A 16,226-nucleotide genomic window follows, 5' to 3' on the forward strand; every position below is an offset into this window, starting at 1 on the left:
AGCATATACAATATTATATACAATAATATATCTAATATAATATACAATATTATATTATTACAATATTATACAATATTCGTTCTTGTCAGAGACTGGGCAAAATCAGTAACTGACCTGTCAAACTTTATTGCTTGCCTATCGAGCTACATCAAGTTGTTTCTTAAGGCAAATAACTTAAATCAGAAAGTTTTAGTCCTGCCTCTCTTCTAGTAAAGAGAACACTCCTAGGGCTTGTTCACACCAAGTGCGGAGCAGATGCAGAGCAGTTACAGAACGCATCAAAACTGCATCCAATGTATTCCAATGGTATTGTGGGCTCTAGTTCACACCTGAGAGTTCAGTTCCAGAGCATGTGGAAAAACTGCAGCATGCCCTATTTTTCTGCTCTGGAATGCACCACAGCGCATGCAAACGCATCAAAAACACATGCAAACGCCCTGGAACACACTGGAAGCCAATTTTAGGCTGAAAATGTTTCTTTTTTTAAAAACGTCCTGGAACGTGGCAAAAATGTGGCAAAACACACTGCACTGCATGTGCAGAAACTCATGCAGGTCTGGTCAGGATTTGGCGTGAACAAGCCCTTAGCAAAATGTAAAAGCTTCTGAGAGGCACATGTAACTTGACCATGCCTCACTGCTGCCTCCTAGGATAGCTGGGCACTTAAAATCCAGTAAGAATGAGCACCAGCCCATTGCAGGAATGCATTTTTGTAAGATTTGGGTGCCTGGGAGCCAGCAGTGAATCCTGGTAAGGTCCTCTGTGCCTCCTGGAACCACTGGAAACCAGGACGTAGGCGAGTATTTTATTTTTTGTTTTTAAAGTTTTCTTTTGTATATTATTTTGTTTGGACTGCCAAGAAACAGACATTTCATGGAAGCAACAATTCATGCATAAAGTGTAGTATATCCCAGCACCAATCAACCAATCATTTGTTATTGTTCTAGAACAGGGGTAGCCAAACTCCGGCCCACCAGCTGTGGTGGAACCACAAATCCCATGAGGCATTGCAAGTTTCTCACAGCCACAGACATGACTCTCGGAGAGAGATGCATCATGGGATTTGTAGTTTCACCACAGCTGGAGGGCTGGAGTTTGGCTACCCCTGTTCTAGAATTATGAGATCCCATTAAATGGTAAGATCTAGCTGTCATGGGTTATTCTTTTCACCAAATTACTTTTATTTCAGGTTCACTTAAATGTAGTCAAAATATATTTATTAACTAAGCATTTGCTATAGTTATTTTAAAACTGCCAGGTGTAATTACCTGCAAATCATCTTTTCATTTTACCACCCATGGCAAAAAGTGAGCACAACAACATCACATTGACTATTGAGCATTGCCAAGGTTTTTTTTTTGTACACATGTTATAGGCCACATTTTAGTCCTGAAAGTTACTTAAAACACTCCAAAGCAAAATAAAATGGTGGCAGTTGCAAATTTTTACATTGCACTATATTAGCGCAACTCTTTATCAAATCCAAAGCGTTACTAAAAAAAGTTAATTTTAATGCCCAAAAACACAACAAAACTAGCAATTTTTTCTAAAATCTAAAAGATGAGGTTGGGGGTAAATAGATACCCAACATGCCCAAGTTAAAAATTGCCTGTGTCCGTGATAACGGCGACAAAATATGGTACCCCAAATTGCCCATATGCAATGCTTTAAAAGCCTGTACAAGTCATCAGTTTAGGGATATCCATAAATATTGGACCTAGAATTATTGCTCTCACTCTGGCGTGCGCGACGATACCTAGCATGTGTAGTGCGATTGTTGCTTTACATTTTTTTAATACTATTTTTTAAACTTTTTTCCTATTTTTTTTACTTATTTAATTGCTATCACATAGGGCTTACAAGCCCCCTATGTGATAGCATATTAGTGGTGACAAGTACTCTTTAAGGTGACACTAGGGGTCCAAGAGATCCCTAGTGTCACCTTTCCACTCTAAATAAGCTTTAGGAGCGCAGATGGCACTCTAATAGCTTATTGTTCGGCTTCTGCAGCCGAGCAATGACAGCTACGGGACCGGAAGTGGTGCAATCAGCATTGCTTCCAGTCCCGTTCAGCAGGGAGGAGATCAGCGAACGAATGTAGTCATTGCTTGAGTATTTAGGCGGCCACAGGCAGCTAGTAGTGGAAATAGCTTGGACAGGGTAATCAATAGATTTTTCCTCCATGGGCTGAAGGAGAGGAAATGGAGCCATATATGGCAGCCTTAAAAGAGAACTATGGGGTAAGTGTTTTTCCCCATAGTTCTCTTAAGGGTCATGGGAGGACATATACATAGAGTCCTCCCGTGACCCAAAGCTCAATATATCGCAAGCTACAGCTCGCGGTATACTGAGACCGCTGCAGCCGGGACAGATCTCGACATTACTGTCGAGATTCACCCAGCTGCGTTAGTGACAGCGGGCTCTGCCTATCTACGGGCAGAGCCAGCTGTACCCACCCCTCCCCCGTCTGTTCCTCCAGTCAGCGCTAGAGGATCGGGGAAGGGTGGAATCCCTGCGGGGAGGGGTGGAATCCCTGCAGGGAGCCGTGACTGACAGTCACAGCTGTCTGTAGGGAGATGATCGAGAAGTGAGCCGATGTGTGACAGTTTCATGGTCACATGTTGGCTAGAACTATGAGGATGAGTGATTTTCACTCACCTCATAGTTCTCCTTTTAAGCCTTTGGGACTCCGGACATTTTGTTTAAATATGAGGACAGTCCTGTGGGATCCAAGATGGTTGAGGGAGAATGGGTTTGTGTCTTCATGCAGATATGAGTCAACTACTTAAATGGAGGTTTTATTTCATGTGGCTGGAATCATATGTATACTTTCAAAACTATGTCCATTTAAAAAAAAAACCTGATTTACAGCCTAAAAATATATTTTAAAAAACCTCTGGACTTAAAGAGTTATATTAAAATGTAATATTGGAATCTAATGATTGGCTATAGTTTCAAAAATGCAAATTTCCCTTTTAAAAGAAAGAATTTAAAGATAAGTGCAAATATTCAGGTAATTAAAAAAAATAGAATGCTTTCTGACTAGACATGAGTGTATTGTTATTTATATTCTTTAATAATGTGATGACTGTGCCTTGGCAGAGCCTATTAGATTGGCAGAGGGGTTGGTAACCTTACTGCAAGTGTCTACTTCTAAAGATACTGCATCCAAGCTGAAACTGATTGAAATTGCCAGATATATTATTTTGTTTAACCTCTACTACAGCTGTCATTGTGCAGTTGGTAAATAAGAGAGTCTCTGGGGATCTAATACTGATTTTCAACTTGTGTCAACTAGTGGAAAACAACAGACCTTATTGTCAAGAATAATGGCACTGCAGCAACAATGGAAGTCCTTCTCTTTTCGTAGGGTGGCACAAGAGAGTGAGATTGTAAATAATAAACAGGGCAATAGTATATTATATAAGAATCAATATTACAGAAACACTAACATAAATAATTAAATAAATAAAAACCTTGTTTAATTGTGTTCTACGGGCCAATGAACAAATAACAGAAGTTTATTGTTGGTATTTACTAGGGATGCACCGATACCAAGTACAGTACTCGGTACAAGTACATGTACCGATACTTTTCGAGCTACAAGACTAGACTAGAGAAAAATGCAAAAGTTAGGAGGCAGCTGTCATTTGTAAGGAGCACACGGAGCTCCTGGGATTTGTACATCTCTTTTTTAATGTATGATTTTGTTTTTATAAATAAAGGGATGCACCAATACCAGTTTTGTGAGGACAAGTACTGGTACTTGCCCAAGTACTTACAAGTACGAGTACTGATACATTTTTGTTTATTGTCCTGTGACAGTTTATTTAAAACAATATCGACTAATGATTTCAGGACAGTGGTGGAGCACCAGAGCCAGGTCCCAGCTGTAACTGCTGCAACCCTGGTAGCTCTCATGAAAATGCCAAGTATCGGCATTGGTACTCGAAAAGTATCGGTGCATCCCTAGTATTTACATATACAGTCGTGTGAAAAAGACAGTACATGCTCTTTGAATTCTATGGTTTTATTATTAAAATGAGTGACAAGGGAGGGACTTTGGTGCTACTAACAGAGGAAATATACCTAACTAAAGCTAAATGCCTTCTCGGGATACCCTCACCTTCGAAAAAGTAGGTAAATCACCATTTAAAAAACTAGTCAGTGACCTAAACTTTAAATTAGATCTTGCCAAGGAGTAAGGTCTACTCACGGATAAAGAATCTAAATTTATTAAAGTTGACTGGTACAATGTTCCAACGTTCTATATAATTCCAAAGATACATAAAAATAGGGATAATCCCCCAGGTAGACCAATTGTCTCAGCAGTGGGAGGACCATTGGAACATCTTGGAAAGTATTTAGACACCCTACTAAAGGACATGGTCTTTAAGCTTCTATCTTATCTTAGGGACACAGGGGATGTCCCATAAAAAATCACTAATTTAACAGTAGAAGAGGGATCCCTTCTTGTGGGCTTAGGCGTTGAGTCTTTATATACGTCCATCCCTCATGTACATGGCCTGAGGACAGTAATGTTTTTTCTGGAGTTCTTCTTTCCCAATGCTGCTTCCCAAAGCAAATTTATTGTGGAACTTTTGGACTTTGCACTGCAAAATAATTTCTTTCAGTTTGCCGGGTCCTACTACAAACAAATTAGGGGAACCTCGATGGGGGCGCACTGGGCTCCGGCCTATGCGTGCCTCCACCTAGGTCTCTGGGAAATGGAGATAATCTACAAGCATTGCATGTACCTGAGCCATGTTAAAACGTGGCTCAGGTTCATTGATGATGTCCTAGTGGTATGGACGGGAACAAGTGATCAATTGAGGGAATTTGTTTCTGAATTAAATATTAATGATCGAAACACCCATTTAACATATACATCAAGTGCACGGGAAATATCCTTCCTAAACCCTCTGTGAGTTGAAGGAGAGATGCAGAGGCTCTGATGCAATTGGTGGGCTCTCAGGGACTGTTATTCAGATTTTGACTGAAATTCAGTACATGGCATATCAAGAATGCTTGAGGTTAAACAAAAGGAATGTGAGTTCTCCACTCCATTAGAAGGGGAAGTGTTCAAGGGAATGTACTACACCACAACAATCTTTATATAGATATAATGTTTATTGGAGGTTCCAGGAGAGCCAACACATTTTTAGGATCTGTCTTCACTTCATCGGGGCTAATTAGAAAAATATTTGATAATAATTAATGAAGTACTGTATAAACGTATAATTTTGTAAAAAAGTGTATAAAATATTTATCTTATCGTAAATGTATTCATAAAAGCTACACATATACTGTACATATATTTAGCACATATAAATGCAAACGTACAAGACTGGCAAATAATATACCAGTGAATATCTAATTATTGAATAGTGTTCAGATTAAAAATATCAGTTACCTAAAATTGGCTCTCCAAATCACTTCAGATTCACTTCTGAATCCTGATACTCACATTTTGTGAATTTACTTGAGGTTGGCGAATGAAAGCACATTCTAAGTCTGCAGTAATTGGAAAATTACAGAAATTCTGAAACTAGAATTACCCAATGAGTGGTCCTTTTGTGGATTAAAATATTAAATGTTAGGATGATACTTTAAAGTGTAACTAAACCAAAAGCAAAAACAGAATATATTGTAACTTACCAATCCTTAGATATGATTCCTGCATTAGATTTCTTTTTTAGGCTTTTTCCCTTTATTTTCACCTGCTGATATGGCCAGTAGGTCTGTTATTGTTCAACCTACTGTAACAGACTAAGCTGTCCTGCAAAAGTGGCAGATAGAGGGTTGAGACAAAGCATTTTTCACACTGACAGGGGTGTTGACAATGGTCAGGTTTTATTTATTTATGCAAAACCTTTCTTCCTAAAGGAAAAAAAAAACAACTGTTGCTTAAAAATGTCAATTAAAGTTCGGATTTCATTTGTTAAAGTTCATCTAAATTCGCTAGTGCATCTAACCCTACCCTCTTTACAGGTTGGCAATGCTTCTGTCCAAGGGTGGCTCCATTGCTCATCCACACAGTGATACCATCCAATGACAGGATGTGTGTTATTGGCTAGATTACCATGTGAAAATAAAGCAAAAAAGCCTAAAAAAAGAAAACAAATTCAATAGTAAGATGCAACATTTAAATGTTTGTTTTGGGTTTAAATATACTTCAATATATCTAGCTAACCTAAAGCATGTGAGGTAATATCACTTGCTGTCTTAACATTGTAAAGATTTCTAGTAAATGTATTTTATAAAGAAAGGAGCCTACCATTATGTTTTTATTTTTGACTCAGGAAATTCTATTCAGTGATCCATTATATGGTTACTATATCACAACCCATGTGAATAACCCAGGGCATAGAAGCAGAAATCCCATGATGTGAAAATACTAATAATAATCCTTGTATTCTGGCAATTTTTCACTGATCAGCACAGTACCTTTTGAAGCTGACCTTGTAGCAGGATGGGTTTCTAGAGTGTTAGAAGATTGTTTATTATGGAAGGAGCTGTGATATATGCAACTCTGTCAAACTGTCAGCACAGATAGAACATAAGGGAAGTGGAATATAAGGCAGCCGTGGACTGAGTTTCGTACTTACTAGTATGCATACCTACTTAAACTAGAGAGCTATATGCCAACACATTCTTTAATTCTGGTTAGAGCACCCTGTTTTTACAATACAGTGTTGTGTGAAATCCTTGTAATAATTTGGTGTAGAAATGAGTATTATAAGATATTTTAACTTGTTTCCTTTCTTTTCTCACAACAGAAAATCACATATCAGAATTTTCAGCTTAATGAATGTATATGTTTCCAAACCTTTGAAGGAATCCTATATCGAGAAAAATAGTCAACCACTGCTGAACTTCTTCTAAGAATACAAGTTTCATGGCTTTCACCAATTTAAAACTTAGTGATAGATTCAGAACAAACTGTCAAATGAGAATGTTACAGTAAAACGTGAACTCCTGCTCTGCATACATGCTCCAAGTCAGTGATTTAGAAAGAGTTGAAGCCATTGATCAGCATGACAGCCATGCAACTAGCATTTTCAGAAGAAGGGGTCAGCAATGGCAGCTTCCATATTTCAGGTTTCCTTTAAAGACAACATCTGCTAGCTCTGCACTTTCCCTTTCAGTTATCCATGGGTCTAAAGGTATCTTGTAATCTACCAGTGGCAAATAAAGGTGAATATATTAAGGTGTCTAACTTTTTTAGACATCTTTTGCACACGTTATAATCCACACTTTAGGCCTGAAAATTACTTAACCCCCCCCGAATTATATATTTCCTGAAAGCACAGACCCTGTAGAATGAAATGGCGGCATTTACACATTTTTATGTCGCATGATTTTAGCGCAACCCTTTCTCAAACCTGACAATGTAGTAAAAATTATACGTAGTGCAATTTTTTAAATAAAATATAAAAGATGAGGTTATGCTGAGTAAATAGATACCCAACATGCAATTTAAAAAATGCACGCACCCTTGAAAAGGTGACAAAATATGGTACCCCAAATTGGCCGTAGGCAACATTTTAAAATCCTGTACAGGTCATCAGTTTAGAGTTAACTGTGAATATTGGCCCGAGAATTGTTGCACGCACTCTGGCGCACGCAGTGATACCTAATATCTTTAGCATAATCATTGTTTTTGTACTTAGGTGCACCTGACGCATGTTTACGTTATTGTGCACACATTTAGGTGGGGGACTTTATCATTTTGTTTAATTTTTACGTTTATTTTACTTTTTTTTTTTAACTTTACTTTACTTCATAGCTGTTATATAGGGGGCTTACAAGCCCCCCATGTGATAGTATATTAGTGATGACAGGTTCTTTTAAAAGCGACAGTAGAGATCCACTAGACCCCTAGTGTCACCTTTCCACTCCAAAGAAGCTATTCAAGTGCAGATCGTGCTTGAATAGCTTCTTTCCAAGCTTCTCTAGCCAGGGAATGACAGCTGAGTAACTGGAAGTGATGTAATCAGCGTCACTTCCGGCTCCATTCAGCAGTGAGGAAATCAGTGAACGGATAACCCACCAGAATTTGCTTCCAGTTTAAAGCCCACCGTTTGCTTTCCACAGCGAAACAGTCCTGGAGGTTGTTTACAGGGACCTGCTGCCAGCAACGTACCATATTACATTTTTTACTCATATTCTGTGTGAGACATGGACATCCATTCATAGATGCCTCATCTATTCACAGATCCTTTAAAATTTTTCCTTGGAATTTGGAGTGTGGTGCTTATCTACCTAGAGGCGCTATCTGCAGTACTCTTATCCATTCACAGATCCTTTGACAGAACCTGTCGTGACAGCCACCGTAGCAGGGGCACTTGTAGTTCTCAATGGAACATCACCGCACTTGTAGTCCATTCATTCTTCTTCCTGTCCCTGTGACTGAAAGTTTATACCTCAGTACGGACAGAGGGCTTGTTCACACCAAGTCTGGTCCAGATTGGGAGCAGATCTGGAAATGGAGTGCAGTGCGTTTTTGCCGTATTTTTGATGCATTTGTGACGCGTTCTGGTTTCCTTTTTTTAGCCTAAAATATGCTTTCACGTGCAGTCCAGTGCGTTTGCATGAGCTTGCCTGTATTTTGATGCGTTTACATGTGTGTTGGTGCATTCCAGACCAGAACAAAATAGTGCATGCAGCATTTTTCTACCTGCACTGGAACGGACTGCACTGGTGCGAGCAGAGCCCAGAAATACCATAGCAATACATTGGGATGCATTTCAGGTACGGACAAAAACTGTTCTGGTCTGGTGTTAACAAGCCCAGAGACTGGAGGAACAATCTGCAGGAGTCAGAGCATTGCACCTGCAATCCACTGATAGTGGTTGCAATGCTTTAGGCTAGGTTCACACCTAGGTGATTTATTGCATGGATTTAGCTGCACGATATCGCACAAAACATAGATCTGCATGTAAGTCAGTTAAAGCTGTTCACATATTTGCTTTGGGTGCAGGACCTATTTTCGGCCAGTTGTTGCACGGTTTCGTTCTTATAGACATCTCTATGCATTGAAAACTGCGTGACAACCGCACGGTTTTCAAAGCAGAATCATGCAAACAAAAATGTGGGACAACCTGCACAAAAATAGCTCACCAAGTGTGAACCTAGTCTTACTGGCTACAATAATAATAGAAAAAATAATAAATACACTTTTTTTCTTTCATAATCATGTTTGCTTTGTTTTTAAACCTAAAGTTTAGAAAATATCTAACAGGTACCAAATTATAATTATAATACCATATTAATGGTCATATTTTTACTGCATAACATATCGTTTGATGCTGCACTACTGGAGATTTTAAAGCTTCAGTCTTATTTATGGCAAATTTGTGAATTTTGTGTTTATTTGTCTAGCTAATTTTCCCTTTTCCTATATTTATATTTTCCTTGGTCTGCGTATACATGCAAAAGTGTTAAATTATTAACCCCTCTTATTATTGTATTCTGTTGTTCTCTAGATAAAGGTTTATTTTTTCATGTCATCTGTTATCACTGAAGAAAAAAATACCTGAATGAAAGCCCCCCCCCCCCAAATTTTGTATGCATTGTGTGTCACTTTTCCTAAAACATTTAATTATTTGGCTGAACCATTATTCTTCTCCCTGGCTAGACATCTATCTAGTCCATGTTCCTCTTACTGTAGGTGACAAAGTATTTTGCAATTTATTGTTCTGCATGAAATGAGTGAGTGAAATTCCCTGTTCCCTGTGTTTGTTATCATCTATCACTAGAAGCTACAAGACAGCTGTGTCAATGGCAGTCACCTTTTATTTTACCTTTGAAGGCCTTTGGCATAATCATTTTATCTGTAACATACTGCCGGTCCAGTTTGCATCAGCAGATTGATTTTATAACATTATGTAATACATTGCATATTAAACTGCGGTCTTCAGTAAGCTGTCTGTTCACACCTAGGTGTTTTTTAGCTTTTGAAAATGAGCTCCAAAACAAGAAATCCCATGAGTTGGGTAGTCTGTTCCCATCCCGAGTATACACCAAACATATTAATTACTAATAAAGCATCTAGTACTTATTCTAACATCATAAAGCTTAGTATCTTTTGCCTAGGGGGTTGGCATACCGGCAAACAGATTCACCTTTAGCACCAAGAAGTATATAGGGTTAGGTAGACATCTACGTTGAAACTAAAGATATCATATACTATATATTACAATTGTTTGTTAGTTATTATCAAAGTCATAAAGCCTGTCCTCAATTGGGTTCAATAGGGTCACTCACTGCTATTAGGTACACAGAAGTGCATAGTCACAATTCCCCAGAAAAAGCATTATCACACAGGGGTAGAGGCAGGGCTGTCCCTACACTATGCCGCCTGAGGCCTAGAGCGGTTTGCTGGTGGTGGATGCTCGTAAAGGGGGGGTGCTAGCTACCAGGGCAGGGGGTGTTGGTGCTACCTCTGGGTCCAGCAGCTCTGTCCAGGATCCCGCCCAGCTCACTGATATCATTGGTTGCCAGAAGCTGGACAGGACGCCAGCCTAAAGAAATTAGTTTGACGTTATAGGACTCATGTGGGTCATATTTTGTTTGTATGTTTATATGTATTTTAACTGTTTTAGTCAATAATTATGTTATTATGGCCAAGTTTGTTATAAATTGGTTATTTACTATGTGTTTATTATTATTACTATTATTATTATTATTATTGTACTATGGTAGGAGTCTCATTACCATTGATATAAAAAGATTAGAGGTATCATACATTATCTTGTGAAGGGTATTACGTTTGTTTTGAATGTTATGCTTGCTTTTTTTCTGAATACAATATTTTGTTTCATTGTATTGTGGTCATGTGACTTGATTAACTGTACATGTGACTGTTTGCAATATGTTGTGAATATGATTTATGTTATTCAAGGCTTTGGTCATATGGGCAGTTGATGCTCATGTGATCATGAGGAGACCAATGGATATATTTTATTATATGAGTGATGTTAAATATGTAAGGATTTGGTGAAGTGGTTGACTGATGTTCATGTGACGGGTCACATGATAGTTAAAACATCAATAGCCAGCTACTTCATGATTCTGGTGGATCATATGATCTGATAGGTCACATGATTGTAAGGAGACAACTAGTTAGCTATTTTCTGGCTTGTTGGCTTGCACTCATATGGTGGATCACATAATTGTTAGGAGACCAATAGCCAGTTATTTCCTGTTTCTGGTGGATCGTGCAATTGAACAGATCCTGTGATGGTGATGAGACTAGTAGTCTTCTGGGTTTTTTTTCTTAAAATTATAAATTTTCTCAGTTTAACTACTTAAAGGCCATGGTGTTTCACCCCCTTCCTGGCCAGGCCATTTTTCAGTATTCAGCGCTGCGGTACTTTGACTGATGTTTATTCCGTCATGCAACGCTGTACTGAAATGAATTTCATACCATTTTTTGGGGACAGATAGAGCTTTCTTTTAGTGGTATTTAATCACCACTGGGGTTTTTATTTTTTACTATATAACAAAAAAAGTACCCTAAATTTTGAAAAAAAAAACATGTTTCCCTATAAAATGTTATGAAACATTTATTTTCACCCCAATTTTTTGGTATAATATAAAAGACGGGGTCACGTCGGGTAAATAGACACTAAACATGTCAACCTTTAAAATTGCGCGCGCCCGCGAAATCACAGAAAACTTCCCGCAACCAAAATTGGCCAAAGGCGACACTTTAAACGTATTTACCGCTCATCAGTTTAGTGTCATCAGTGATTGATGGCCCTAGAATTATTGTTCTGACTGCGACGATCGCGGCGATATGCAACATGTGCTGCATAATGGGCGCAATCGTCGTTTTTGTACATAGGCGCACCCGACGCATGTTTGCGTGTGTATGTGGGGGGGTGGGGGACTTTAAAACATTTTTTGTGTTATTTTGTTTAATTATTATTTGTGAATATTTTTGTCTAATGGTGGTGTTTGCATTTGATATGTTTTCTATTTTCTTTTATGAATAAAATATGGGTTTAAACTATTTGGAAATCATTATGATCTGTTTTTAATGTAGATTTTACACAGCATCCCAACTTCTTTGGAATTGGGGTCGTAATATTATATATTAAGTTGTCATTAAGAATTAAGAGACCACAGATGATACAGCAGTGTTAAATTGGCCAGCAGTAGTATAATTTAAAAAGCAAGGCAGGGTGCACATTTACTAGAGACAAAGAACACAGGATAGGGCTTTACTGGAAGATACAATACTGCAGGGGATACAGCAGTGGAAAACTGGGCAACAGCAGGGCAGTTTTAGTTAGGGATAGTAGGCCTAGCTGGTATATGCCTAACTTTTATTTTATCTGAGGATGTGGTGAATGTGAGTGATATAATGTAAAGATTGCATGGGTGCACACAGTTCTGGCACTTTTTTTTTTTCAAACGATGCAGTGGCATGCTTCAAGATTAGATGGTCAGTAACTAATGAATGCTCTGCATTGAACAACCCAGACAAAAAAAAAAAAGTGCATTATGGTTTTTACAAAATCTGCTGGGTAAATCTCCAAATAAATTCACCAGGAATGTAGATCTCAGATCCCCAGAATTTGCCTCAAACCCATGGTAGTGGAGATGCTGAACGTTGTCCTTGCATGTAAAAATTACTTTTTGTCTGGATAAAATATTTAAAAACACTTTACATTCACTATATATTAAATATGCCTTTTCTGATATTACGATCTCAATGCACTGTTTTTCTATGCTGCTTCACTGCATAAACTGTATGGTACATAAAGTAATTTGCATTGCTTGTCGGCATGCAGTATGCTGTATATTATATACTTCATGCCCTTCATTTGTATATGTGCTCTGCGCTGTACATTATATACAGATACATAAAAATGCTTAATGATTGACTTAGATAATATGATAAATACCATAGGCAGATAATACTTCCCTGTTAAATGAGAACATCCATTGCTTGAGTAATATTGCAAGCTTTTAGATCTACTTATATCAATGTAAAAGCTAAATAATGCCTGTTAATCTTTGCTCTGCTTTCCTACAACGCAACCTTATCAAGCTTTAAAATATGGTCTTGATTTTTTTTTAATGTTTTAGTTCTACATGGCACAATAATAGCACCTGTTGAAATTATGTGGTTATATAATCAACTTATGAATTAAGGGATACCATTTTGTGAATGCAGGATATTTATGGTCCATTTATTTTTGTTTTGTTTTGTAGGACTATTCCAGTAAGATGGTTTGGCAGTCCAAGTAAAAATGTTTTCAGATCTAGAGCAATATCTACATCATGCATCCCTTGTAATAGATTTCTCACTGTCAGTCAATATAAAAAAAAATAAATAGAAAAATATGCATAAGCAGAACCCTATGCCCACACTTACCCACAGTTGATCCAGATGAAGCCAACAAACCATATAAAGCATGGTTCAGTTCCTTCCATCAGGGAGAAAAAAATTCCTTCCTGGTCCCATAAGGCAATCGGATATTCTCTGGGTTGACAATCACTGGTGTTTTGTTTTTTTCTTTTAAAATGTTAATATCGAGTTCTATTCTGTGCATTTAGATTTTTTTTAAAACAGTTAACTGAGCTAGCTAGACTTAGTTCCAAAGGAAGTCTTTTCCACATTTTCACAGCTCTTACTATTGTGAGGATTCGCTTCAAATGGTAGTGCATTCGGGACGCTTCCACTCTTAAACAATTTGTTTTTAGGGCTTACTGCCCACTTTTATTTAAACATCCACATACATTTTTCCCTTGCAGTGGTTTCCCCAACACAAAGTATAATTCTCTTGCTAACGGCAAAATAACATTTCCAATGTCTCTCCGACTTCAGGTTGTGTTTTTAACAAAACCTTTCCCACACAGGCTGCTCACCACACAGGTAGATTGCCACACAGGCTGCTGTTTTGCCCCACATGCAAATTGCCACACAGGCGGTCTGCTCCCCAGTCCACCAGACACACAGTCTGGCTCTAGGGTGGGGTCCCTTTCTTAAGGTCCCCACACCTTCCGATAATCGCGGGAAATCCCGCGATCGTACGATTATCGTAAGGTGTGTGGAAGCAGTGCGACCTCTACTACTGTAAGGTCGCACGACTTTAAACTTACGAACATGTTTGAAAACCCACCGAGCATTGTACGATGTTCGGCGGGTGTGTAGCATGTTCGTAAGATAAAAGCCGGACGGGCCAGTGTGCACAAGCGCACACTGCCCGTTCGGCATTGCGGCCATCGGAAGCCCGCCCCTCAGGGGGCATGGCTTGCGATCATCGCAAGTAAGATCTGCCTATGCAAGATAGGCAGATCGTATGTTTTTTTTAAGTACCTTACAACCATCGCAAGACAAAAGTCATGCGATGGTTGTAAGGTGTGTGCCCAGCCTTAGGAGGCTGAGTGTTCTTGTAGAGGCCCTAACAAGCCAGGTAGTTTCAGCTGGGCTTGTTACCTCCAAGCCTCCAGCCCTCTCAGCACCCTCTCAAGAACTTCCTCTGACTGCTGCCACACTATGAAAAAGCCTTTTCGTATGCAGAGCTTAAACATCTTTACCTCCAGCCGCAGAGTGCTCCCTTGTCCTTTGCAGTGGCCTTAAAGTGAATAATTTTGCACACATTCAATGACTGGGCTGTTGTCATCTCTGGGGGTTGAACCCTCTATAATACTCCAAAAACAAAGTTCTTTTTATGGTTTTAGAATCATACATATGTGACAAACACTATTTTCCATATGCAACTAAGACATACCTTTGAGATTCATTTACTAAGGTAAATGTCTTAAAGGAAATAAGTGATTCTTAATATTAAATACAATAGTACAATTTTTTTGAATAGAAATACTGTATATAGTAAACCTTGTGGCAAAGGACAGGCATGTATTCATACAAAGACATTGTTTATTGTTCCCTTTTATGTACTGTCAAATTGACATTTTGTTCGTTATATCTATTCTTGGTTCACAAGGTTAATAACTTAGCAAATTCAAAGAAACATTATGAGATACAGCTGTAAGGAAACTTAGTTAAATAGCTGGATTGTAGAGATGGATTGTTATAACAAAGAGAGGCAAGGATGACATGGAGAATTCAGTCATTATCTTTATGCTTTTGGCATGTAATAAATTCCATATAGGTGGAAATGCTATTTATATTGCTGTTGTCCTGACCCACTAGCTTTAATACTTTCTGAGAACAAATGTGCAGATCAAGAAAGCCTGAGTAAGGACAGAAGACCTTATCACATATTAGTTTTGGATTAGTGATTCAGCATTTTGAAGAAAGAGGGTCAAAAAGAGAGCCAAAGGACTCTCATTTTCTAAATGAGAGGAGATCCACTTGTACTTGTGTAGCTTTTTTTTCTTCCCTTTTCATTAATGTTTTTAATTTGATACACCACGCCCCCTCCTGTTTACAGGTGTCTCCTTTGCCTAGCAGGTTACAAAGAGCTCCCGGCCAGGAAGTGATTTGTGTTGTGTATGTCCATCGACACACATAGTACTCGACAAGCCATGCCGCTGTTTTCACCTCCTCACAGTATCTTGACAGGCAGGTACAGCAGCCTATTGCTGCCCTTCTCTCTGTGGCCTTGGGATCCCCCCTCACCCCTAAACTTCAGGACACCGCAAATCCTTTGGGAGCTGTGAACATGAAGTGTAGGGGGCGTAGAAAAGAAGTGGGGTGTTATTTTACCTTAATGCAGAGAATGCATTAAGTTAAAAAACAAATATCCTTTAGTACTACTTTAGCAATGGCAGCCTCCATACACAGTATCTGTTATGACCGTTTTTTTTGTCCAATTATAGTTTTACATTCTATGAAGTGAAGCTGCATAAAAATAGTTTCTTTTTTAGTTACAGTGCTCCATACTCACCATTAGCAATGTTGTGTCAGACCTCTGAGATCCATACTGCTGGTCTTACACAGAGCGTAGTGGTCTGGGTCTCCAGCATACTGTCAGAATACAAAAAACATTACCCTCTCCTGCTAGTAATAATCCACCCAAGCCCATATTCCCCACAGTAAAGACCCTGAACAGGCCCAACCCCCATCCAGTACAGATATCTCCCCAGAGCCCTAATTCATCCTTCCCCACCAACACCCTCTGTCAGACCTCCTCCTAGATCAGATGTTCATTATGCCCCCCTACTTCCAGCACAACCACCCATACAGTACAGATTTCCCCCCTCCCTCTCTTTCCTCCCCCGATGCAGCTGCAGTTCAGGCG

The 16,226-nt window shown here is 38.8% G+C and overlaps 1 protein-coding gene across 1 annotated transcript in view; it reads left to right on the forward strand.

The window, feature by feature from the left end:
• Positions 1–16,226, forward strand: part of LOC108790013 (steroidogenic factor 1-like) — a 208,018-nt gene that overhangs the window by 111,514 nt on the left and 80,278 nt on the right. The window lies entirely within an intron of this gene.

The sequence above is a fragment of the Nanorana parkeri genome, unplaced genomic scaffold, assembly GCF_000935625.1.
Source record: "Nanorana parkeri isolate BGI_ZX_2015 unplaced genomic scaffold, ASM93562v1 scaffold437, whole genome shotgun sequence".
NCBI lineage: Eukaryota > Metazoa > Chordata > Amphibia > Anura > Dicroglossidae > Nanorana > Nanorana parkeri.